This window comes from Belonocnema kinseyi, chromosome 6 (genome assembly GCF_010883055.1).
Source record: "Belonocnema kinseyi isolate 2016_QV_RU_SX_M_011 chromosome 6, B_treatae_v1, whole genome shotgun sequence".
Lineage (NCBI taxonomy): Eukaryota > Metazoa > Arthropoda > Insecta > Hymenoptera > Cynipidae > Belonocnema > Belonocnema kinseyi.
Window position 1 is genome coordinate 26,826,359 of NC_046662.1, and position 27,209 is coordinate 26,853,567.

Here is a 27,209-nt window from a genome sequence, read left to right on the forward strand (position 1 = left end):
CCTTACATTATTCAACAAGTAATCAGCAAGAGTTTTTTGTTTGTTTTTAACCATCTTTGTTCATTTTACAATAACAAATTACCCGATTTTTTAAGCGAAAATCGCGTTTTTGTCTTCAAAATTATGTAAAAAATTAAACAATTTTTTAAATTAAAAAAATCTTCCTGATTACCTTCGGAAACATATCACCTTAAAAATGCATTTTTGTTTTTTTGTTTGAGATGATCCAGTGATGAGTTGCAATGTTCACGGCGCAACAATTTTTTTTGAGGCGTCTCGTGAGATTCGATGTCACGTGATCATTTTTTAATATTTTTTAATGAAAATTGGTTTAAAAATAGTTAGAATGTAGTACTAAAATATACAGTTCAAATTAATAACCCACTATTATTTATATTTGAAAAAAAATTCTTAAACGTATGTGTTTTTTTCGCCTCTAATCCCCCCCCCCCCTTTAATGTATGTCTCTTGTCTCTTTAATATTTAAGAGGCTTTCCTATTACACCAAACTCTCGCTTTCAGTCAAGTATCGGGGGTTGCCTTAAATAGCCTTGGACTGATTTCGGGGGGACCGAAACGTAAACCGTGAAAGCTGCCTTAATCATTTTCAATTGGAATGTATATCTATTTATATAATGTCGCAAACGCTCTCATCCTACTCCCCTGAGAAACTGCGTGAGCCGGCAGTTCTAGATAGGCAGAGAACGGGGTCACTGAAAAAGGCACGCAGTGTTAGCCGAAACGTTAGAATTTCAATTAACGAACTTTCCAGTAATTTCGTTTTATTCTTTAAATTAATGAAGACCGTGAGAGTTACAAAAAAATCTTACTCATGTTGACGTTGACGGTCGAAGAAAGGGTTGATTTGATTCTTATCAAATATACTTATGAATCTTTAATTATTATCAGCAATTGGAGAAGTGTGCAATCAAGCGATTATTATTGCACTTTTAAAGGCACAAGAAGAAAATAAAAGTTATAGAAGACTTTGATCCTCCTTAGAAATCCTGTAAGACTTCTTGAAAATCCTTAAACTTTTCCGAATAATTTTTTTAAATCCGTTCAAATTTTTCACAATCATTTAAAATCTTTCGAAATGTCTCCAAATTGACTAAAATTAGTTCTAATCACTTAAAATCTGTACATTGTTCTTGAATACCTTTAAATCTCTTGAAAATCCTTGAAACCTTTGAATTTTTTCAAATTACTTGAAATATTTTTTAATAACTTTTCAATTATTCACTTAGCATTCTTTAAAGTCGCTAAAACTTATAAAAATATTTCGAAACCCTATAAAAGCAAACTTTAAAATCCCGTGAAGTCCCTAGTTATTACTTAAAATCACTTGAACTCTTAGAAATCCTGTAAGATTTCTTAATAGTCCTTCAATTTTTCCGAATTTTCTTTTAAATCTCTTCAACTTCTTTATCATTATTTAAAAGCTTTCAAAGTTTCTCGAAATTCTGAAAAATCACTAAAACTATCGTAAAATCTTATAAAATCTCTTGTAAATCCTTAAAACTGTTTGAATTACTTTTGTCCCTAGTAATTTCTTAAAATCATTTGAGTTCTTGAAAATCATTACAGTTCTCCGAATTATTTTGAACTCACTTCTACTTCTTTGAAATGATTGAAGATCTTTCGAAATTGACTAAAATTAATTAAAATCTCTTAAAATCCTTTAATTTTTCTTAGGCTCTTCAAAATCCCTTGAAAATCTTGAAAATCTTTGAACTTTTTTAAATTTCTTGAAATCTCTTAAAATTTCTTATCATCTTTTTTTATAACTTTTCAATAGCTCGCTTGACATTCTTTAAAATTACTTAAACTGCCTTAAATTCTTTAAAAATCTCTTGTAAATCCTTAAACCTTTAGCATTATTTTTAAATCCTTTAAAAGGAAACTTGAAAATCTCACCAAGTACTTTACTTAACTTTACTTACTTTCCTTGAAAGCTCTTGAATTTTTAGAAATTCTGTAAGATTTCTTTAAAATTTTTAAACCCCTCCTAATTTTTTAGAAATCCCTTCAATTTCTTTAAAATCATTAAAAATCTTTCGAAATTGAGTACAATTAATAAAAAGTCCTTTAAATTTTCGTGAATTACTAAAAATATTAAAAAAATTACATCTCTTGAAATCTCTTCAAATTCATTGAAATATTTTTGAATAACTGTTCGGCAACTTGCTCGAAATTTTTTAAAATAACATAAATTGCCTTAAAATCTTATAAAATATCTTGCAAATTCTTCAACCTTTATGGATTCTTAAAAAAATCTTTGAAATTTCTTGAAAATCATTCAGATTTTCTGCATTCTTTTAAAACCCTTCAAACTCTTTAAAATCATTGTGAATCTCTTGAGAAATCCTAATACCATGATATGAAACCACGTCAAATCACTTATTATTGAAATGTATTATGAAATAAGTCGCAGGAAATTGAGGTTATTACCTGAGTTACTGCACATTATAATTTTTCTTGAGGGTTTATCTATTGGAACAATTTCCCAATTGACATCAATAATGAAAGAAATGACTTCTCTATCTTAAAAGTAAAGCTATATCACGAAATTTTACCTAATTTGCCTAAATTATTTAATTTTAGTCAAACTCCTATCTAAACAATGAGACAAATGAAAATGCCGTACGTTTTTCACATCATGTCGATCCAATGCATCACTATTGATCAGACAAAAGTAAATGATTGACATCTCGAATAAAGTCCCTGATTTGAGTTAGTAAACATTTTAAATGATTCAAATTCAAAGAGCAACTTCTTCCACTCATAAGGCTTGGCACCAGTTGTTGGTCAGTAGTGTTCTAGCAGTAGGTCAACCCGAAATAGCATCTTTTTTTTATCGATAAAAGGTCCGCTGAGAAAAGCTGATTGGAAGTTTTCGATAGCTATCGTAGAAAATGGAAAATGGTAGAAAATAATAGTGGACAGGAATCTGTCGATTCGAACTGCGAACACGTAGACGTTTAACGAGATTACTGGAGAATGAGGGGAAGCATGGAGGTGTTGAAGACAGTGACATTGGCGTGAGAAGCTTGACAGCGTGCTACACTTGGCTTGACAATATCACCACATGTACTCTGTACACATTTATACATATATACATATATTAATATATTCCGGCATGTATAGATTGTCGGGAACCTACTGTTTATGTTTCCTATCTCGAAGGGACCATAAAAGCAAAGGATTATAGAGTAATAACCTTGCATACATTATAAAGTGTATGTGTATTACCAAACTACTCTCTTTCTCGTTCACTCTTGATCTTTCCTCCCCCTCTCTCTATTTCTCCTTTTCTCATCATCTCTACCTCATCGCGCTTTCATGCCATCTAATGTCCCTTGCACTGCATCCCATTTAATCTGGTCAGAGCCTAAAGCAACTTTAACTTTCCAGCATGTCATCCTTGTGATGAAAAGCAACCACCACACATCAACTGCTAAGTTCAGAATGAAGGAGAAGTTGTACACTACGGCGAAGAAAATTATTTTCAAAGGGTTTATACGATTTTGTATGTGCATGTTTAGCAAAGTAATTAACGTTGATGATTAATATTTGAAACAACATGGAAGAAATGTAGTATAAACGATGTAGTATGAACGAATGCTTTGATAGCATATTAAGACGGCATCCGTTTTTTTTTCAAGGGATCTATATTATCATCAGAGAACAACAGACATTCTTAACGTTTTTTCAGACTAGATGGAGTAATGAATTCAAATTTTTTAAATTAAATTTTTCCTGAAAAAATATCTTCTTCACTCTGTTGGGAATCGAAGCACAGAACGTCCGATTGCCAGTCGCGTGTTTTTCTCTTACGCTACATGAGAGATCGAAAGAAGATTCATTTTTCAGAAATACAAGAATTGTTTTGCGAGGTGTAACGTATTCAATTTTTTCAAGGAATTTGTATTGTCACCAGCTCCATCTAGTCTGAAAAGATGTTAATTTAAACCCATCCTCTTCTCATATTTATCCTCCAATCTTTTCTACCTACCCACCACTCACTCCTTTTCTTACTCCTTCCTATACTCCTCCTTTTAATCGCAAACTCTGTCTCCCATCATTCCCTATTCCTTCTTATCCCATTTCCCATACTGCCCCTCTTTTACTTCCACTTCTCTCATATTTACCCTCTAATCTTTAGTACCTACACACCACTTCTTATTTATCCCTTTTCCCATACTGACTCTCTTTCACTTTCACTCCTATTATACATATCCTCCAATCTTTTCTATGTACCCACCATTCATTCCTTTTCTTACTACTACCTATACTCCTCCTTTCAATCATAAACTCCCTCTCCCATCACTCCCTATTCCTTCTTATCCCTTTTCCATACTGTCCCTCTTTTACTTCCACTCCTCTTATATTTATCCCCCAATCTTTTCTACCTACACACCACTCACTCCTTTCCTAACTCCTACCTACACTCATTCTTCCAATGTCAAACTCTGCCTCCCATCAGTTCCTATTTCTTCTTATCCCTTTTCCCATCATGCCCCTCTTTCACTTCTACTCCTTTCTCCTACAAGGGAAAACAATTTTTAAAAAGAGATTTTTTCTGAAAAAGGAAAACAGAAATTCTTATCGTCTTTTCAGAATATATGGAGCTATTTATTAAGAGCTTTCAAAATTGATTTTTTTTCCAAAAAAGATCTTCTCCATCGCTTTGCTTTTCATCTGACCCGAAATCAGAAGTTCTGTGGTTTAAATGTTTTACAGAAAAATTTTAATTTCAAAAATTCCTAATTCATAGTACCATCTAGTCTGAAACCACAAAAATTTCTGTTATTTGAAGAGATAACTTAGATCGATAGTGTTGATTTCTATTTTCACGGCAGGTTAAAAGATCGGTGGTTACCATGGCTGATGATAATAAATCTATAATAATATAGAATAAATCTCTGATTTCAATCCTTGAAAAAAATGGGGAAACAACTCTTATAATTGCAGTCTACAGGAGGCGGATTACAATGGATTACATAAAAACATAATGGATTACTCCACTTTAAACACAGGTTCATAGAAAGCGTGAACCTTTCAATTTAACGAAATTTAACCAAATAAATAAACATTCAATTAGTAAGATTAATTTTCACAGACATAAATTTGTAACTGAATAGTTGAACTTAAACTAAAAAAAAAATTTTTTTCACTAAATTTAATAGTTCAGTTTTTATTTAAGTAATGAATTTTGAACCAAAATGAACGAGTTATTAACAAATAGTCCAATTTTTAGTTGAAAGATAAGTATTCAACCAAAAAAGAACGATTTTTAAAATGAAAATAGTTAAACTTTCAATGGAATAGATGAGTTTTCAACTCAAATGATGAAACTCTACCAAACAAAAAAATAAGGTTTTAACAAAATTTTTGAGTTTTCTACAAAGAAATTAATTTTTAACCGAAACACTTTAATTTAAAAAAAATCGAATTCAAACAAAATGATAAATATTTAAGAAAATAGGTGAATCCTTAGCCGAGAAGGTGAATTTCCAACAAAACAGTTGACTTTACAACCAAAAAGAATACTTTTCATCAAAACTGTCGGTTTAGTTTTTAACAAATGAGATTAAGTTTTAATCAAATAGTTGTACTTGCAATGAGAAAAATAAATTTTCAACCAAGAAGATTAATGGTTCAATTTGACAAAATAATTTAAAATAATTACAATAATAATTTAATGTTTTTCTAAAGTAGTTCAATTTCTGACTGAAGGTATAAATTTTCAATAAAAAAATCCCTTTTTTACAAAGCCGTATGAAATCGAATCAAGTAGATGAGTAAAAAAGGAATTCGCAACGAAACCTGTAATAGTTAATATATTAGTACAAAAGGATTTTATTCTTGAACCAAAAGTAGGTGAATTCGAAGAAATAGGATACATTTTTTAAGAAAATAGTTGAATCCTTAGCAGAAACGACGAATTTAATCAAGACAGCAAATAATTGAATTTTCAACTTATATGGGAAAAATTTTCAACCAAAACTGGAATATCCAGATTTTCAGGGAAAAAAGAATTTTTAACAAAAAAATCGAATATCCAAAAAAACAGTTAAATTTGCAGAAAAGTAATTAAATGTTCTGCTAAAATAGCTTAAAAAACAATCTTTAACAAAAAGCGATGAGTTTTCTTTAACCTAAAAATATCAATTTTCAACCGAAAAAAGAATAGTTAAATTTTCAAACAATGAGATTAATTTTCAACTAAAAAAGGTAAATTTTTTATTAAAAATATGATTTCTTAACAAAACAGTTGCATTTTCATCAAAATAATCAAATTCATTTTCAAATAGAAAAAGGGAAAGTTTTATTAACAGTTTTATATAATTTAACTTTGGTTTTATATTTAAAAATAGGAGGGGTCATTACGTCACATAATATGTAAACGCTCACTAATTTGCTTATAAAAATTAAATAAAGTGAGAAATAAATCTGGGTTCTGATCATTTCATTTCTGCTAATCATTATTTAAAATCGTAAAAAACTCAAATTAATCGGGATCTTCATCTTGGAAAATGAGTTATTTCTTGGGTAAAAAATATATTATTTTTATAGATAATTCAAGTATTTTGTTGCAAATAAACTTTTTTCTTAAAAAATCAATTGTTTTCTAGAGAATTCACCTTTTTTTTTGAAGTTTAGCAATTAATTTGGTTCAAAAATCATGTATTTTGGCGGTGGATTAAACTATTTGGTTCAAAATGATGCTTTTTTGTTTTAATTCAACTGTTTTAGATTTAATTAATCTTTTGTCGATATAAATAAACTAGTTGGCTAAAAGTTGATCGTTTTTAGTGCTAAATACAAATATTAAACATAAAAATATAAGAAGGTTGGAAACTATATTATTCTCGTAGAAAATTCAAGTATCATGTTAAAAGCTTAATTGTTTTGTTAAAAATTCGTCTGCTTTGTTGAAAATTAAATGAAACCTTGAATTATTTTATTAAAAATTCAACTAGTTTGATAAAAATGATCCTCTCTTTCTAAAATGCAACTGCTTCGTTAAAAATTAGTTTTTTCGAACTGTAAATTCATCTTTTTTGGATTGTAAACGTATTTGTTTTTTTGAAGAAAAGTTCTTAGTTCAGAAATGATCTTTCTTGGTTCCTTCTTCAGGTTATTACGATTCGACTATTTCGTAAAAAATTCAACTTTTTTGGCTAAAGTTAATTTCTGTATGTTATGTTAAAAATTCATTTATTTGATTAAAAAATCATCTTTCTTGGTTGAATAATCATCTTTTTGGGTTTAGAAATTAACTGCTTGATAAAATATTGGACTTTTCAGGATTAGGACTCAACTCTTTTGTTGAATATTGAACTGTTTATAAAAAATGCAATATATCGAATTGAAATCTTCACTGCTAGGTGGGTGTAAGTAATACAAATTGACGTATTGTCAGTTATGTGACGCGCGACGGAATGTAGTAGAACAGATCAGAGTTTCGTCAGCCCATTGAATGCCTGACAAATATAATTCTTAAGTAATACATATCAGTATATAGTCAGCCAGTGGAGGATGTAGTAGTATAGGTCAAGCTATAGTCAACCAATTTATTCTTAGAGGAAAGTAAACGAAAGTTGGTAGCAAGTAGTACAAGTCGGCGAATAGTTAGGCTTAGACACAACGTGATGCAATTCAGTAGTACACTTCAGAGTTTAGTCAGCCAAGTAAGTGGCAGAGATATATAGTGAAGTAGTGAATATATCACAGTGCTAGGGGGGAATGGTTAACAGACTTTGTGACTATTTGTATTATAGGGTGGGGGGGGGGTCAACGCTGAATGTGATATAAGGTATGAAAAATATGTATTTGAAAATAAAAAGATGAATTTTCTACCAAAAAAGACGAAGATTTCATGAAATACATGAAATGTATGAGATGTATGATTTTATGAAATACATGAAATGTAATAGTTCAACAAGAAAACTAAATTTCCTACAAAGTAGTTTAACTTTCGATAAATTTAATTTTGAACTGAAAACGATAAATTTTTAAAATAACATAGAATAGTTAAATTTTTAGTTGAAAACATGAATTAAAAAAAAAATTCTCAACGATATAGTTAAATTTTTAACCGAAACCGTCGCATTTACAACAACAACAAAATTAAGTCTTAACCAAATTGTTGAGTTTCCTATAGAGCGGAGTAATTTTTTATCAAATATTAAAAGGTTAATCCATCAAAAATATGATTTTATATAAAATAATATTAGCTTTTGACCGAAAAATAAGAATTTTTAGCAGAATATATGGATTTTCAAGTAAAAAAGATCCTTGATTAACAGAAGCTGGAATGGGTAAATGTAATGGAGAACAACAAATTTCTAACAAAAATAGTTGCAAACTATTGGGATTACCTATGTAAATTACACCGAATTACCTGGATTTGAAAGTTAATTAATTCGATTACTGTCATTATTTCTAACTAGTAGATTACTGGATTACCTGATTTAGTTGAAATTAAGTTGGATTACTTTAAATTAAAAAGAGGTTAAAAATTAATTTTCATTAGTGAAAGATTCTTCATATTGGCTAAAAATTGATTTAAAAAAATTTGTTAATAAAATTTAAAAAAAAAGATGTTTTTTTGAATGCATATACGTACTTAGTTAAAAATGCATTTCTGTTTGGTGAAAACATTAATATTCTTGAATAAAAATGTTTCTTTTTGTTGAAAATTCAACTATTTCGTGGAAAATTCATTTTTTGATTCAAACTTTTCTTTGTGTATTAAAAACTGATGTATTTTTTTGAAAATGCTTCGTTTTTGGGTTGGATATAATTTCCATTATTGAAAATTAATATATTAATTTTTTTGGTTGAAAATTAATTTTTTTCCCATACAAAATTTAACTATTTTGTAAAAAATGCATGTTTTTTGTAGAAAATGAATGTGTGTGTTTGAAAATTCTTCTTTTTTTTCGTAGATTTTCAATCTTCTTAATTAATATTTTTTTAGTTGAAAATTAAACTATTTAATTAAAAATTAATGCATATTATTAAAAGTTCATTTTTTTGTAAAAAATTAATTTTCTTTTTCGAAAATTCATCTTTTCCGTTGAAAATCTGGCTTTTTTTTATAGAAAATTAATGGTCATGGCTGAAAGTTATTTTTTCTTGGCTAGAAATTCAAAATTTCTGGTTAAAATTTGATATTTTGGTTAAAAATACCTTTTGTGCAGGAAAGATTGGTAATTTTCGTTGAAAGTTAATCCTTTTGGTTGAAAATTCATATATTTTGTTAAAGATTCGTCTTTTTTGGGAAAAAATCTATCTTTTTGGTGTGAAGTTCAACCATTTTATTAAAAATTCATTTTTTGTAAGAAAATTATAGTTTTGGTTAAAATTCTACTTTTTGGGCGAAAATTAATAATTTTAGTTTCTAAATCATCTATTGCGTTAAAGCTTCATATTTTTACTAGAAGATTTATTATTTTAGCAAAACATTTAGATTATTTTCAATATCAATTTTTTAGTTTAAAACTTAAATATTTTGTAAAATTTCGCCATTATCGGTTGAAAATTGATTTTATATTGAAAATGTTCTATTTCGTCTTTGGTTTAAAATATAAAGTTTACCTTTTTACTTAAAAATTCGACTCTTTTGGTAGAGAAATGATCTTTTTGGTTTAAGATCTATCATTTTAGAAGGAAATTAACATTTCCGTTGACAGTTAATTTTTCTAACCGAAAATGTAAGTATTCCACTTTTGTTTGAAAATTTATATTTTCTAGTTGAAAATTCATGTATTCTGTTCAAAAATCATTACTCCTGTTAAAAAATAATATTCCTTGTTGAAAACTCTCCTATTTGGTTAAAAGTAATTTTTTATTAAAGATTTATCATTTTATTTAAAAGTTCCGGTTTTGGCGTGAAAAATAATTTAATTTGTTTAAATAAATGTTGTCGTAAAAAATATCAATTCCTTTATCTGAAAATTCAACTATTCGATTTTTTTTAAAGTTAACTTTCTTAGTTGAAAATTCAGGTATTTTGTTGAAAATTGATCTTTTTTGGTCAACAAAGTTTTGTTCCAGGCATTTTTTCTTATTTCTAAACCACTAAGCAAGTAGTACTAGTTAGAGTCTGGTCAGCCTAGTAAGAGGCAAGTAGATTTTTAAGTGGTAAAAACTAGTGTATAGTCAGCCATCGATGAGAAAATATATTGGCAGAGTTGGTAAGTAATAAAAGTCAGAATATAGTCAGCCATCCAAGGATGAAGTAGTAAAGGTAAATATCGAGTCAGACAATAATCGTAAAACAGTGACCGCAATATCTTTTTACAATCTTCAGAATGATGCGTATTATATTATAATTGGACGTCATCAAATCTCTTCCTTCAGATGGGTAATTTATTTTTGTATTGACATAGGAATCTCGAGAGCTTCTCCACGGTTTCACGTAACGAACAAAAGCTGCCCTCAAATTTTGAAGTGCGGATGGACGCAAAGGACTGTCTCAATCATCGGACCGTGTGTTTGCTTCAATTTAATCGGCGTTATTTGAATAACTATCCCTGGGCCGAGGCTGCATGATTTCGCGCGTGCCAGACAATGTTTGCAGGTGTATTCGGAACATGGAGAGGCTCCAGGGAGGATTCAATTATACCGGAAGTACTGTATTCCGTGTAAATATCCTGAGGTTTTCGCTATGTGTGAATGAACAAAAGCAATTCGAATGGTATACTTAAGGTGAGCTTAGTTAGGATAGGAAAAGACCTCACATTGAAGGGGCTGTTCGTAATAATGGGATTATCATCAAATTAAGAGGGATTACTGAAAAACTGAGTCTAGAAATACCAATTTAGTTCAATACTCGAAACACTGTTCTGATTAATTATACCCTTCATATGTCGTGCAAAAATGAAGTAAGAGGCTTTTCTAAATTTCCCAACCCTACCTTCTCAAGATTTTTAACAGTCGGAGCACACTGTTGGAAAAAAACATTTCTTAACAATTAAATTTTTTCTATTAATTAGTGGATTCATTACAGTCATCCTTTTCGGTTGAAAAATCAAGTCTTTTGTTGAAAATTCCCTGAGTAGCAGATTCATCATTTCAGTTCAAAATTCATATTTTTGGTTAAAAATTTAACTATTTTTTTATAACTCGTTCTTTTTTCTCAGTTGAAAATTCATCTTTTCACTGGAAAATGTAATTATTTTATTTTTGGCGAAAAATGTATTTTTTTCAATTGAGCATACAATAAGTTGGTTAAAAATTCATGTGTTTCTTAGAAATCTCCCTTTATTTATATAAAACTAATCCTCTTGGCTGAAAAGTTAACTACTTGATGAAAAATATGGTTCTGTTGATAAAAAATCGACTTCCTTGGTAGAAATTTAATCCTCTTGGTTAAAAAGTTACTATTTGGTTGAAAATATATGAATTTAGTTAAAAATTTGACTTTTTAATAGAAAATTAATCCTCTTTGTTAAATAATGAACTATGTAGCCAAAAAATTATGTATTTTATTTATTAAAACTAAAAATATTTTCTTGAGTGAAATCTCAACTGTTATATAATTTTTCTAATCTTATTTAATCTGGTTGAAAACAAAAAATGACTTTTGTATCTATATAGTCGAATCTTGATACGAAAAGAAGATTTTTTCAGAAGTCAGATACATTTTTAACGAAGAAAGATGAATTTTCAATTAAATTAATTAATTATCCAATACATATACTTTCGCCCTCTTGATGAATCCAATAACTAAAGAACAATTGCATTGTTTATAATATTTGTATTGCTCAATATAAAGCAATTAAAGGTTGAATTGCGTTTCAATACTCTTTTAATCTGTTTCTTTGTTTAAAATTAAACATTTTTTTTTGTGCAAGCAGTTGAATTTACAGGTAAAAATATCAGTTTTTTACCAAATAAATAATCGATACATTTTCAAATTGAGAAATTAGTTTTAAAAAAAAAACGAGTGTTCAACAAAATAATTACACTTTCAACAAAATAATTTAATTCTGAAACAAATAGTTAAATTTTCAATAAAAGAAGAATAATTCCCAGTAAAAAATATAATAGCTAATATTTTAACAACAAATTATTTTAAAAACAGTCCAATTGAGCCAAAAAGGTTTATTGTCAACCAGAAAGGAATTTTCAGTTGGTACAGAAAAAATTTTCCACCAAATTGTTGAGGTTTTTTACAATAAAGGTGAATTTTCCAGACACAAGTTAAAAACCTAAAAATATACATTTTCAATAAAAAAATATAAATTTTCAACCACATATATAATTTTCAACCAATAAAAATTATTTTTCGTGAATATAGTTGAATTTTTAAGCCAAAACGATAAATCAGAAATGGAATAGTCAAATTGTAGTTGAATAAACTAATTGCTATAAAATTAAAAAAAGTAGTTTAATTATTAAGCACATAAATGAATTGATAATAAACGGATGAATCTCCAACAAACAAATAAAAAGAATTTAAATGGTGTAACTTTTGCATAAGTATATGTTTTTTCAATTAAAAAAAAATAACTTTTAACTAAAATGATGAATCGTAACTACAAAAATGCATTTTTAATAAAGTAAGCCAGCTTTAAGCAGTTCAATTTTTAATCAATCGACCTAAACTGAAGTAAGTTTTAACAAGTTAGTAAAATCTTTAACCGATAAAATGAATGTTACACATGCAGTTGACTTATCAACCCAGTGGTTGCATTCTCAACAAAAAAGATGATTTCTCCATGAAAAATTCGTGAGTTAAATTCTCAGCTAAAAACAATCAATTTTCAGTCAAAATAGAATAGGTATAGGTAAATTTTTGTTTGACATAATTATCTTGCGACCAACAAAAAGTAAAGAAAACGAGTTTTAAAACGAAAACGCGATTCTCATAAAAATTAAAAAGTTAAATATTTAGTTTAAAAAATTGATGTTCAATTACAAAAATCTTATTCTCTACGAAATAGTTCAACCCTTAGCCAATAAATTGATGATTTAACATAGTTATTTACCTTAAAAACAGTAGTTGAATTACTTATGAGAAAAACATGAATCATTAAAAAATTCATAAAAAAACAATTTAAAAATTGGTAAAAATTTGGATTTCTAACTAGAAACGATTGGTTTTCACAAAAAATAAAAAGTTAAATATTTAGTTGAAAAGATTCATTTTCAACAACAAAAAAACTAATTTTAAACGAAATAGTTAAATCTTTAATTAATATAATGAGTTTTTAACAAAGTAGTACAATTTTTAACCAATTAGTTTAATTAATAATGAAAAAAGATTAAGTCTCAATAAAAAAATTAGTGGTAAGTTCAAAACTGTCCATCTTCTTTAAAAAAATGCGAAGATAAATTTTTAGTTAGAAGGTTCATTTGAATAAAAAAATTAAATTTGTCATTAAATAGTTGAACCCTTAAACTGTAAAGTGATTATTTGAAAAATTAGTTCACCTTTAAATTCATTATTTGAATTTCAAATAAAAAAGATGAATCTTCAATAAAAAATTTAAGTGTGAGTTGAATTTTTAACCAAAAACGATCGATATTCTACCAGAAATTAAATGGTTGAATTCTAAGTTTAAAAGATTTATTTTCAACAGCAACAAAATTAGATCAGCTTTCAAGACAGCAGTTGAAATTTATTAAGAAAAGATGAATCACCTATGCAAAAATTAGTGGTAAGGTGGATTTTTAACTAAAAACGATAAATTTTCATAAAAAAGTGAAAAGTTAAATTCATATTTGAAAAGCTTAATTTTCAAGAACAAAAAATCAAAATTTCCACAAAATAGTTAAATCTTCAATCAATAAAATAAATGTGTCACAAAGTAGTTTAACTTTCAACCAATTAGTGGAAATTTCTACGAAAAAGATTAATTCGCAATAAAAAGTTAAAGTATGAACTAAAAACAATCAGTTTGTATACATAAAAATTAATTTTGATTAAAAAAATTAATTTTCACTAAAATAATTCAATTTTAAATTAAATAATACAATTATCAACCATTAGAGTAGAATTATGAACCAAAAATATAATAGTAGCCTTTTCATTTAAAAGAATATAAATGTTGATCATCTTTTTCACGCATTGCAAAAAATTGTCATTCACAATTATTATTTATTTCTTTAACGATTTTAATTTTGACTTGAAGCTTATTTGTGATTAAAACGGTGTGGTTTATGAGTAGCTGTTTTCTAATTTAACAGTATTTAATTAAGCTTCTGTTGTTCTTCTTCCCTCCTTTCACGGACTTTGCTAATTATAAAACTGGATTGAACAGACCAATTATGACGTAGAAAATCAATATTTTCTCTTTATTCATTTAACAAATCAATCAGGATCTATATATACAGGTCATATGACCTACTTTATCAAATAGAATAAAGAGGAACAAAAAACGTATGGAAATAAACGTTTCTATGAAAAAACTTTAAAAATACCAGTAATATTTTAGTTTAATAAAAGTGATGCAAGTTTCGAGCATCATATCGCTTCACTAGTTTATTTTTTTGTATAATAGAGAATCTTTAGCAAGTTTTAAAGTCATTGTTGTGTTAAAATTTGTTCTTTCGCTAGATTAGAAAAAACTGTTCAACACTTCAGTTTTTTCTACTGAAAAAAATACACGAAAAAATTAACGAAGATGAAATAATAAAAATAAGATGAACAGAATTGTTGAAAAACGATCATTTAAAATTTTTTTTAAGTGTACTTTTATCGATAGAAAGTTTTTTATTCTTTATTATCATTAATTGTTTTCTGGTGTATTATTTTGAGCACAGAAAGATAAATTGTTCAAGGTATTTTTCTGCGTAAACTAGAAAGACATAATTTGGAAAAAAATGAATATTATAAAAACCTATTATTTTTTTCCGTAGACGTTTACATTTATATTTAGTGTATTTCTTATCAGTTCAGAGCTGTTGGATGTTCAAGCATATAAAATTTTGTCCAAAAGAAGATTATTGTTTGAAAAAAGGAAATTTAAAAAATTAGCATTTACGAAAATAACGAAATTATAAGAGATAACAAGGTTTAAAATAAGTAATTAGCTAACGCGTTAAGCCTAGCAAATAACAATTTACTCTAAATTCTTAAGAAAATATTAATTATTTTAAAAAGAAAATCCAACTATGTTCAGTTGAAAGTTCATTATTTTTTGTTTATAAGTCTACTATTATTTTTTTGCTTGAGAATTTATCTCGTTTAGTTGATAATATTTGAAGATTCAACTGATTGTTTGAAAATGAACTATTTATTTGTAAATTCATAATTTAGGGTTGAAAATCCGATTTTCTTCTTGATGTAAAAATGCAACTGTTTAGTTGGAAATCTGTCTTTTTAAATTAATTAAACTCTTTCAAATTAAACATTAATATCTTTTTCGATTGAACAATCAACTACAGTAGGACTTTTTGATGCTCGATTTTGTCATTTTAGTTTTTAATCTTTAGCATAATTGATAATTCCAATTTATAAGTTTTATACAACGATAAAAAATGGTTTGAAAAATTGTAATTATTACCATATATGTAAATTTTCAAAATGATATCTTTTATGTTTAAGAATATGGTTGAAATTTTTTTTATTCCTAAATGAAGAAAAAATTGTAGGTCTCAAATGAATTTAACTCTTCTTAAATTGAAATTGCAATTTTTTAGGATTGAAATATCAACTATTATATTTTTAATTAAGAATTGATATTTTTCTGTAAAAATTTTAACTACTTGGTTAAAAGTTAAACTTCTTTCTTAAATATCTACCTATTTTAGTAAAAAATTTCACTAAAAATTTAAATTTAATTTGGTTGGAAAATTATTTCGGTTGAAAAAAGAACTATTTTCTTGTAAATTCGTCTTTTTAAAATGAATAAAACTGTTTTTTATTAAAAAATGAAATATTTTTTACTTAAAATATTCACCATTACATTATTCGCTGAGAATTAGGCTTTTTAATTGAGAATTCAAACCAACTAAATTAAAAATTGAATTGGTTTGTTATACATGATATTTCTGCTATTTAATATTTTATATCTTCGGATTAAAAGTTCAAGTTTTTAATAGAAAATTTGTCTTTTTCTTTTAGCAATATGGTTAAGTCTTTGGTTTTCTTGACTGAAAGTTTTGTTTAGTTGAAAAATCAACTATTGTACTAGAAATTCAACATAATATCAAATATTAATTTTTTTCTGAAAATTAACCTTTTTCGTTAAAAATGTAACTAATCCGTTGAAAGTTAAACTAATTGAAAAAAATGCATTTTTTAGTTTGAAGATTCTGCATTTTAGTTCATCAATCTCTTTGGTTGCGAAGGTACCTATTTTAGTTAAAAACTTATGTTTTCTTGAAAATTTGTCTTTTAAAAAATTAATTGAACTGTTTTTTAATAAAAATCTTTTTTTGTTAAAATATCAACTATTTTATTTCTTCTTTTGTTAATTAAGCTTTTTTTATTAAAAATGCAATTGTTGGGCTGTCTTATAGAAAATTTATCTTCTTTGATTCACGATTTGGTTAAAACTTTTTTCTTTCTTTTCTCCAAGTTTTTTTTATTTGAAAAATTAACTATTTTGTTGAAAATTGGTCTTTTTTAAATAAATGCAAGCGCTTTTAATATTTAAATTTAATTATATCTAATTTTAAATAAAAATATCTATTGATTTAAATATCAATTTTCACATTATTCGCTAAAAATTAAGCTTTTTGGATTGAAATTTCAATTATGGTTGACATTTTTGGTCTCTTGTTTGCAAAATTTGCTTCGGTTTAAAAATCAATAATTTTGTTAAATTGATATTTTTTTAAATAAATTTAATGGTTTTTTACTTAAAATAAAAATATTTTTCACTTAAAAGAACAACTGTTTAATTTTTAGTTCATAATTAATATTTTTGTTGTTGAAAACTGAACTACTTAGTTAAAAGTTAAATTAATTTATTTAAAATTAATGTTTCTGGTTAGAAATTCATCGTTTTTGTTGAAAGTTCATCTAATTCGTTAAAAATTCAATTATTTAGTCTTATATTTGATTTTTTTAAATACGTTTTTCAACGACATATTTAAATATTTAATTTTTGGTAAAAAATGTTTTCTTTTTTAAATTAAAAATTCGTTTCTTTTTTGGTATGAATTCAACAATTTTTTCATTTGAAATCAAAACCGCTTGCTTTTAGAATATAAACAATTACATTTGTCATTTTCTAATGTTATAAATTTCTTTTTATGATTAAAAAAATGAATCAAATTATTGTAAAATAGAGGGATAGGGTGAAATTGGGTGAAAATTCCCGATTTTAGGTTAGCGGATTTTTGAAATTCAAAAAACAAAGCGAAAAAATTAGAGGGCCAGTGATTACTGATATCTCCGCAAGTTTTAGCAGTGTATATTTTTTCTTTGAAAAGGAATCATTTATCTATTATGATTGAATCAATATAGGTTTTTCATAGGATTGTATATCCCCAAAATTATATTTTAGATAAAAAGTTTTTCTATGACTTTAAGAATAAAAATATATTACTGATAATGTTATATCAAATACAAAGCGTTTTTCAAAACGGAAAGAAGTAAAAAAATGATAAAAAATGTTTATTTTAACAATGTTTGGTTAAATTATTTTTGAAAATTTTGAAAAATTGTTAAATTTTAATAAATGATCGCTAATTTTTTTGAAAAAAATATTTCTTACAACTCTGTTGTCCCCAATTTTAAAAGTAATTTTTGCTTCGTTTAGAACCATCAATACCATTTTTTCAAGATAAATCATTTTTAAAAAAATAAATATATTTTTAGAATATTAAGTTAGTTTTGAAATTTGTACCAGTAGAGGTAGAGGAAATGTTTCACATACAAAAATTAGTCAAGACAAATTTTTTTGGTAATTTTCAAACTTTTTTCATAAAAAAGATTTTTTTCTTCAGAAATCTAATTTTTAGGATGACAACTACCTTAATGAAGATAGTTTCCTGGTTGCCAGACAACCGTGTTCGAGAAAAAGCGATGGAATAATGACTATGCATAAGGGTGCGCAAAGGATTTCATATAAATGATAATGTTGCAGGTAGTTCCTTTCGTCCTCCTCTTTCAGCAATAGTTCAAAGGAATTACAAATTTCGACTGGTTTAGATTGGTTACAGGAAAAATAGTTTTGAAATTTACTTTAAAAAAACTTTTATTTTGTAATTAGATCTGCTTGTCGTGGCACAAATTAAAAAATTTTTAATTTGATTATTATTTTTTATAATACAATGAACTAAACAAATAATTATCAGAAAAAATTTTAAAAACATGAATAGAATTGCAATGTAGTTTTCAAACTTTATAAAAGGATATTGATTGAATTTCAATAGATATTTCAAAGAGTTCACGGTTTTCAAAAAGTTTCTCTTTTCGAATAAAAATCCTCTTTTCTTATAAAAAATAAATTTTTTTGGTGGAAAATTATTTTTTTTTATTAAGGACTCAATTACTTAATCAAAAATTCATCGTGTTTGAAGAAATCCTAGTGTTTTAAATTCAAAATAAAATTTTTTGGTTGAAATATAATTTTCTGCAACAATTTGGTTAATTTTTTTTTAAATCAACTATGTTGTTAGAAATTTATCATTTTTGAATTATCTTAACTGCTTTTCATTGAAAATTAAAAACTGTTAACATTAAAATATGAACTACAACAGGACTTCTGGAAGCTCATTTTTTTCTTTTTAGTTTTTAAAGTTTAGTATAATGAATAGCCTCAGTTTTTAATTTTTATACCCTGATAAAAAATGGTTTAAAAAATTATGAATATTACCACATATGTAGGTTTTTAAACTTACTACTTTTTTGCTGAACAATTTTATTGAATATTTTTTTATCGGTTAGAGAAAAAAATTTCAGTGGAAAACTTAATTATTTTGTACAGAATTTTCCTTTTAAAGTAAATTAAACTTTTCTTGAATTGAAATTGAAATTTTTTGGGGTTGCAATATCAAATATTACATGTTTTGTTAAGAATTAATCTTTTACGGTTGAAATCTAAATTGCTTGGTTAAAAGTTGAATCACTGTATTAAGCAAAAAAATTCAGTCAGGAAATTCATCACTGTTGTTGTAAATTAATCTCTGCGGTTAAATATCTACATATTTCAGGAGAAAATTACACTATTTGTTAGGAAAACTTTTGTCCGTTAAACAATTAATAATTTTTTTAAAGATTTGTCTTTGTTAAATAAGTAAGACGGTTTTTTACATAAAATTAAGGAATTTTAAAATGATTTCAATTAATTTAAACTAATGTATAGAATTTTAAAGATTTCACGGTTTTCAGAGAGTTTTTATTAATCTTATTGCTTAAAAGAGTCAATTTCTATATTAAATTGATTTAATAATTAAAGATTATTGAATACACATCAAGAAGTGTCAATTTAACTAAATTTAAAGTTTCTTTATTTGACCAAGATAATCAATTTAGAATCCAAGAAAGATTGTGAAACAATTCTGTGTCATTGGATAAAACGGTTTTATTGTCAGAAGAAATATATTCTTTTGTATTCATCATGTATCCCCTAAGGGCTTACATGACCTTGATTCCTTACAATATTTCCGCCTACATATTTTATAATAGCTTAATCTTATTTTTTTATTTACATTTACTTATTATATTTACTTTATTCCTATTATTTGTTATTATAATTATATTTACTTACATTTACTTACTTTTTTTTACAGTAACTTACGGCTATTTAAATAAATTCTTAGATTTAGACCCTTATTTCTATTTTTCCAGAAACAAAATTGGGGACCTGTTAGTGAACGAGTGAGCAAATGATTGAAAGCGAGAGTCCAAGCAAGATCCAGAGCGAGAATGCAACAGCGTCTTAATCTACTTATGCTATCACGTGAATTACTTACAAATCTTTGCGCTTCTAATCTAAGCGACTTGGATTTTCCTTTTCTTCCACTCCCATAGAATCCCCATAGAATTCTCCCATAGAATCTTTGAACCTTTCTTTGTCAGCTTCCTTTATTTTCCATTACTCTCCTACATCCCTCCCATACATGCTTTCATTTTTGCTCTTCCCATTCACAGATTCTACACCCTCTGCTCTCTTCCTGTTTCATTAAATCTTTCTATTCTTTTCCATCTTCTCTTTCGCAATACCTTTTCTAAATAGTTTGGTACTTTTTCCTTTTTTATCATCTTATACCATTTATTATATTTTTGTTCCACAAGTATCCCCCATCTTTCTATTGACTATCTTTCTCCCTCCTTTTTTCTAATTCTTCATAATTTACTCCTGTTCCGTCTTCTATATATCTAGCATTAAATAAGTCCCTCCTTTCTTCTTCCCATCTCTTAAACTCTATTGCAATCCCTCTCCTTTCTTAGATATCTATCAAAAACTTCCTCGCTAACTCCCCTCCCTTTCCGTGCCCTAGATTGCTCTTAAATTTCCATCCTCTCTTTCAAGCTCCCGCACTTAATTTATCCCTTTCCTTATCAGTTTCCCCATCACAATTTTCTCCTTTCCTAACTTTCCTCTTTATACTTCGTAGCATTGCCATACGATATTTTTTCGATTCTAACATCTCAGTTTCATGGTTTACTCTTTTTATTCTTTCCCTTATTTTTCTATTTATCACCTACCAAAGTTTTTTCCGTCTTTGCCTTTTCCGCCTCTTCATAGAAGCTTTTATTATTCTCCTCTTTTTTTATCAAACAATCCAGAATACTCTTTCTTTCCTCTCCTATATTTTTCTCCACTACTGTTTCTTTTCTCTGTTTTTTAAAATCCCTTCTTACTTCCTCCTTCTTCTGTCATTATTTCCATCTCCTCGTTTACATTTCTTAGTCCATATAGTATCACTATTGTGGAAAAGTGATTCGAATTTATTTAATACCTTACCTCTACTTTCTTGACCTTCAATGTTACTTAGTCGCCTACTACCACGTAATCAATTTTTAATTTATCAAAATTTCTAATATTTTATTAGATTTCTGCCTTGGGAAAGAACTCTGAGTGTCTTAAGCTAATGCGCATGTGCCTAACTAGACTGTTACCAAATGATTCAGACTATTATTATAAACTTGTGTAATATTATTTTCAAACAAAGTATGTTATGGTAAACATAAAAACATAGTAATCAGAAACTTTAAAACTTGAGAATTTTTAGGAATTTTGAGAATTTCAGAATTTGAAAATGTTTACTTTTTTTAAAATTATCTTAATTTCTGACGTTTCTAAAATTATCTACATTCCTAAACTTATTAAAATGTCTGAATTTTTCCAATTTTTTAAAATTTCAAATGATTCACATTTTTTTATTTAAATTCAACATTGAAAAAATTTCTAAGATGTTGAACATTTCAAAATTGTTGAAAAATTATTAAAATCAAGCATGTCTTTTAAAAATTTGATCGTTTGAAAAATTTTCTTGTCGTGATCTCTACTGATGCCTGACCCTGTCTGCTATTATATATAAGGACAAGGCTGGCAAAAGAAGGCCACTACCACTTGCCAGAGGCGAATGAGTTTCCAAACTCGGACAAACCACGTCAAAGTGATTGTTCAAAGAATTTTTGAAAGAAATGAAATTTGTTGCGCAGAGTGAAGTTAGAACTTTAATTTTGAATGCATTATATATTTTTCAGTTTTTCCGTCCAAATGACAAAATTTTGTTTCCAAACATGACCAAACGATCACCAAACGATTTCGTTAAACAAAAGTTGGAAATTTTATGACTTTTGCGCTAACTTCAAAGGCATTGATTAAATATTGCAAGAAATTTTTGAGTATTCTTTAAAATCTACAAGGAGTTTTGAAAGATTTCAAGGGAGTTTTAAAAAGTTTCAAGGGGTTTCAAATAATTTGAAATATTTTAGGTTATTTTCAAATTTTCCAAGGAATTTTCTATAGATTATATTTAATTTAAAGGATCTCATAGGATTTAAATGATTTTAGGGTATTGGAAAAGGTTCCACTAAATTTTGAAGGGATTAAAAAAATATTAAGGTTTTTATAGGATTTTAATGGAATGAAAAAATGTTATTGCTTTCAAAGAATTTCCTTCAATTTCAGGAGAATTTTTTTTATAATTTTAGAAATTGAAAAAAATTGTGATAATTTAATTTTATTGAACATTTTATAAATGATTATAATTTCTTGAAATTTGGAACATTTGATGAAATTCTAAAATATTAGAAACTTTAATAATTTAAAATTTTTTGAAAATTTGAACATTTTATAAATTTTATAAATTTTACATATTTTATAATTTTTGAACAGAGTAGAAAGTTTTAAAATGATCTAATCCGAATTGTTCAAACATTAAAAGTTTTAAAGAATTAAGAAATTTATATAATTTTAGAAATGTAGAACATTTTAAGAATTAGGATAATTAATTTTTTTTAACATTTTCGAAATTCATAAAATGATTTACATTTCTTGAATTATTAAAATTTCTTTTAAAATTTTGATTGTTTAACAAATTTTCTTGTCAGGATGTCTGACTCATCATATTATATTTCAGTACAAGGCTGACTAAAGAGAAAGGTCACTACCACTTGCTGGTCGTAAATTTAATTTTAAATATTGCAAGGAATTTTTAAGTATAATTCCAAATCTACAAGGAATTTCAGAAGATTTTAAAGGATTTGAAATATTTTATCGTATTTTCCAAAATTCTAAGGAATTGCAAATGATTTTAAAGATTTTAGGGTATTTTCAAAGACACCAAGGAATTTCCTTTAAATAAAAATTTAATAAAAGGATCTCATAGGATTTGAATGATTTTGGCGTATTGTGAAAGATTCCACAAAATTTTGAAGGATTTAAAAAATTCAAAGGATTTCATAAAATTTCAAAGATATTAGGGGTTTTAAAATATTCCAAAGATTTTTCAAAGTATTTTTAAAAGTTCAAGGGATTTTACAGAATTTTAGGTTATTTTAAAAGATTCCAAGGGATTTTCAAGAACTTTAAAGATCAGTTTACATCTTTTTCGATAAATATGATTTTTTTTGGTAAAAAATGAAACTAATGGAGAATTATTCATTTTTTGAAAATTTAACAATTTTGTTGAAAAATTATCTTTAATTAAAAGAAAATATATTTTTGGATTTAAAAATCAATTGTTATAGTTTTCAATAACAATTTTTTTTTAATTTAACTGTTGGTTTGAAGATTAACTTTTTTGTTGAGATTTTAATTTGACAAATATCGTAGATTTTCAAAAAGCCTTTTCAATGTTCTTCAGGATCTTATCAAAAATTGTATTTGCGTAACTGTAAAACCAAGTAAAGAAAAAATCGATAAAATAAGTTTTCCGAAATTTTTATTTTGTATTCGAATTTATTTTGCACCAATGTCATTTAAAGAATTCCTGGATTTTCAGGAATTTAGAATATTCAGGGCATTTAGAGAAATAAGAATAATCAAGGAATTCGGGAAAATCAGGGATCTCTCAGAATTCAAGTAAATCGGGACATTAAAATTTTAATCTTGAAAAAAGAAATTAAATCTGTTAATTTTTAATGAAATATAAGTCTTTTTTTATTTTAAAAGCTATAAATTTGATATCGTACTATTTTTGAGCAATTCAAATCAAAAATGCAGTTTTAACCACTTTGAGTTTGAAAATGGTCCATTTCGAAGTTGTATAATTAATTAATTTTTAGATATTTAATATCCCTTAATATTAGTTAATATTAAAAGATAACAAATAATAATAATATTATTTAATAATATAGTTAAATATCAAAGTCAAATGAATTATTATTTAACTAATCATTGGTTTCAATTATTTTTCATTTATAAAATATATTTATTTTCATACGATACAATTTGGAAAGATATAAACATGAAACCAAGCCATTTTAAATGTTTTCATATATTTTTTTAAATTTAAAATTGTTTCATTTCAAATGATTGAAGTTTGAAATAATATTGATGTTAAAAGTTTCCAGTTGAAATATAAACAACAGGATTAAACAATTTTTAATTGATAATTTGTATATATATAACAAGGTAAGTCATGCAAATTTTATAATATTTGAAGTCATTCGGACTTGCTTATATAATAATAAACTGTAAACATTAATTTTAAAGTTTCTTCCGTCAAAAAAAAAAAAAATTAATCATTCATATTTTTAGGGCTCCTTCTTAATTGCAAGCACTTTAAGTAATGACAAAAGGAAAAAACTTTTCATGTGAGAAAGAAAATTAAAGAAACATACTGAGTAAGGCGTCAAATGTATTTATTTCGAAAATATTGTTTTTCAATTATTAGTTTCATTTTTTCTACAATTTCAAAGATTTAAAATTAATTCCAAATAATTATATTATTAATTAAACATTATTTCCTTTTACACTTGCGTGTTTTTAAACTTCAAATAATAAAACAAAAACATTGAACAAAACAGGATTAAATTAACTGAAGGATTTATAGTTTGCACATAGATTGGAAATTTTTTAATTATTTTAGTCCATGATTAAATACCAAATTCTAGCGAAAAAATTGATCGGTGTAGTAAATTTGGAACCTTTCATAATTTTATGTAGAAAATGAGTTTCTGATTAACCTAAATAATTAATTGAATTAATTAAGTAAGTATATAAAATTAATAAAATACTACACGTTACTCCTATAGGACACATTTCCTGCTTATAATAAAAATGAATAAGAAATCTAATCAATCATACCAGATTTTTTTTTTTAATACCTAACATCCAATCGACTCGGAAAATGTCTAAAATTTAGAAAGATTGTCATAAACAATATTTTTGCATTCCTTGTGAACACCTTGTGGTGAAATTTATATATATTTATATTTATATTTATAAATTTATATTCACATGTGAATTTATACCTAAAATTAAAGAATTTTTTTTAATATTTCAAGTAACTTCATTTAAAGATAACTAATTTATTAATGGTGAATTCAGCTGTACTGTAATTAATAATTGTAAAATTAATAATTGTGAAACGGTAATTAATAATTAATACTTATAATTAATACTGTAATTAATAAGTTTCATTTAGAAATCTTTGACAAATCATATTACAAGATATTATTAAATATATTATTACCATCGAGAAATGAAATAAATAGTAGTTAAAAGGTAATTTATCCTTTCTTGAATTTGTTCTGAAAGTTCATAAACTAAAATAAGTAATAATTAAAACAAATTTTTATTTTATCTTCGTAAACTTAAATTGCAGTGTTTATTTAAAATATTAATAATCTGAATGTAAGGGTGATAAGCAAATTTTTCGCTAAATTAGAAAAATATATTCCCTCTACTAAAGTAAATTTTCTGGAAAAAATCAACAACAATAAATCTACAGCTGAAATAGTTGAATTTTAGTTATAAACAATGAATTTCGAACTAAAATAATAAATATTGATCTAAAATAGGCGGAGTTTAAAAGAAAGAGTAATTTTCTACCAGTAACAATAATTTTACACCAAAAAACTGAGTTTATAACTGAAAATGATAAACATTCAACCAGTAATAGAATGGTTAAATTTTCAGAAAAAAAAATAATTTTCAAACAAAAAGATGAATTTCTAACTAAAATTATGAAATATTTAACCGGTTTAGTTGATTTTTGAATTAAACAAATTATTTTCTTTTAAAATGAGTTTTTTCACAAAGTTGTTATAGCAGAAAAAAAATTTTTCTTTGACAAAAATAAACAACAAATACACCCATGAAGAAATAAATTTTTTTCTCTTTCTTTGAAAGGTTGTACCAAAAATTGCCCTTTTCAGTGAAAATTAATACATTTTGTTGAGATTCATTTATTTTGTAGATAATTAACATTATTGCTTGAAAATTCATCTTTTTGGATTAAAAATGAACTATTTTGTTAAAATTTCGAGTCCTTTCCTTGTAAACCAAGTTTTTTTTTACAGAAAATTGAACTATTTCATTTTTAATTGTAAATTGTTCTTTTTCAGTTGAAACTTCAACACTTGGTTGAAAATCAATCTATTACGTGAAAGTTTTCCTGCTTGATTGAAAATTAAATCTTTGGGTTTAATATTATATTGCTGTCTTAAAAATATATCTTTTTTTGTTAAATTTAAGCTATTTGAAGAATCGCTTTTTTGAATCAAAAAGAATTGTTAACTAAAAATGTAACTATAGCAGTTGAAGCATTTAGCTAGCATTTCAGTTCAAAATTTAAGTATTTTGTTGAAAAGTTTTTTTCTTCGGGTAAAAAATTATTTTCTTTTTTCTTTCGAAAATGTTGAAGATGCAACTGTTTAGCTAAAAATGTATCTTCTATATTAAAAATTAATGTATTTGGTAGAAATTCATTTTTTATTTAAAATTCAACTATTCTAGTTGAAGATTCATAATTTTAGTTCAAAGTGTAACTATTTTGTTCAAAATTATTTTTATTTTTTTGTCAAAAATTATATGGTGTTTTATACTGAAAATGTTGGATGTGCAACTATTTGACTGAAAATGTATATTTTGTTGTTAAAAATGCATGTATTTGGTTAAAATTTATTTTTAACTAGAAATTTAACTATTCCAGTTGAAGATTCATAATTTTAGTTCATAATATAATTATTTTGTTAAAAATTCTTTTTCTTGTTTAAATTACATGTTTTTTTATATTAAAATGTTGGATTTCCAACTATGTGACGAAAAATTGATCTTTTATTGTTAAAAATGAAAGTATTTGGTTGAAACTCATTTTGAACTAAAAATTGAACTATACCAGTTGAAGATTCATCAATTAGTTCAAAATGGAACTATTTTGGTGAAAATTCTTCCCTTTTTTTGGTCCAAAATGATTTGGTTTTTTATATTGAAAGTGTTGGACGTGCAACTATTTGACTAAAAATGTATTTTTATTTTTTTGTTAGAAATGCATGAATTTGGTTGAAAATTTATCTTCACGTTCGAAAATTAATGTTACGATTTTGTGAAAATTCGGTTTTCTTCGTGAAAAATTCAACCAATTTGTATGGAAATTCAATTGTTTGCTTGATAATGATTAATTTTTTTAATTGCAAATTTATTCATTTTGTTGAATATTCGTCATTTTCGGTAAAAGATTAATCTGTACGGTTTCGAATACTTAGTTGAAAGTTGAACTTCTATGTTCAAAAGACATCTCTTTGGTAGAAAATTAACCTATTATTTCAGTTTTTGTTGAAAAAACTTAATCTATTTAATACAAAATATATTCTTTTTTTTATCTTTGGTTAA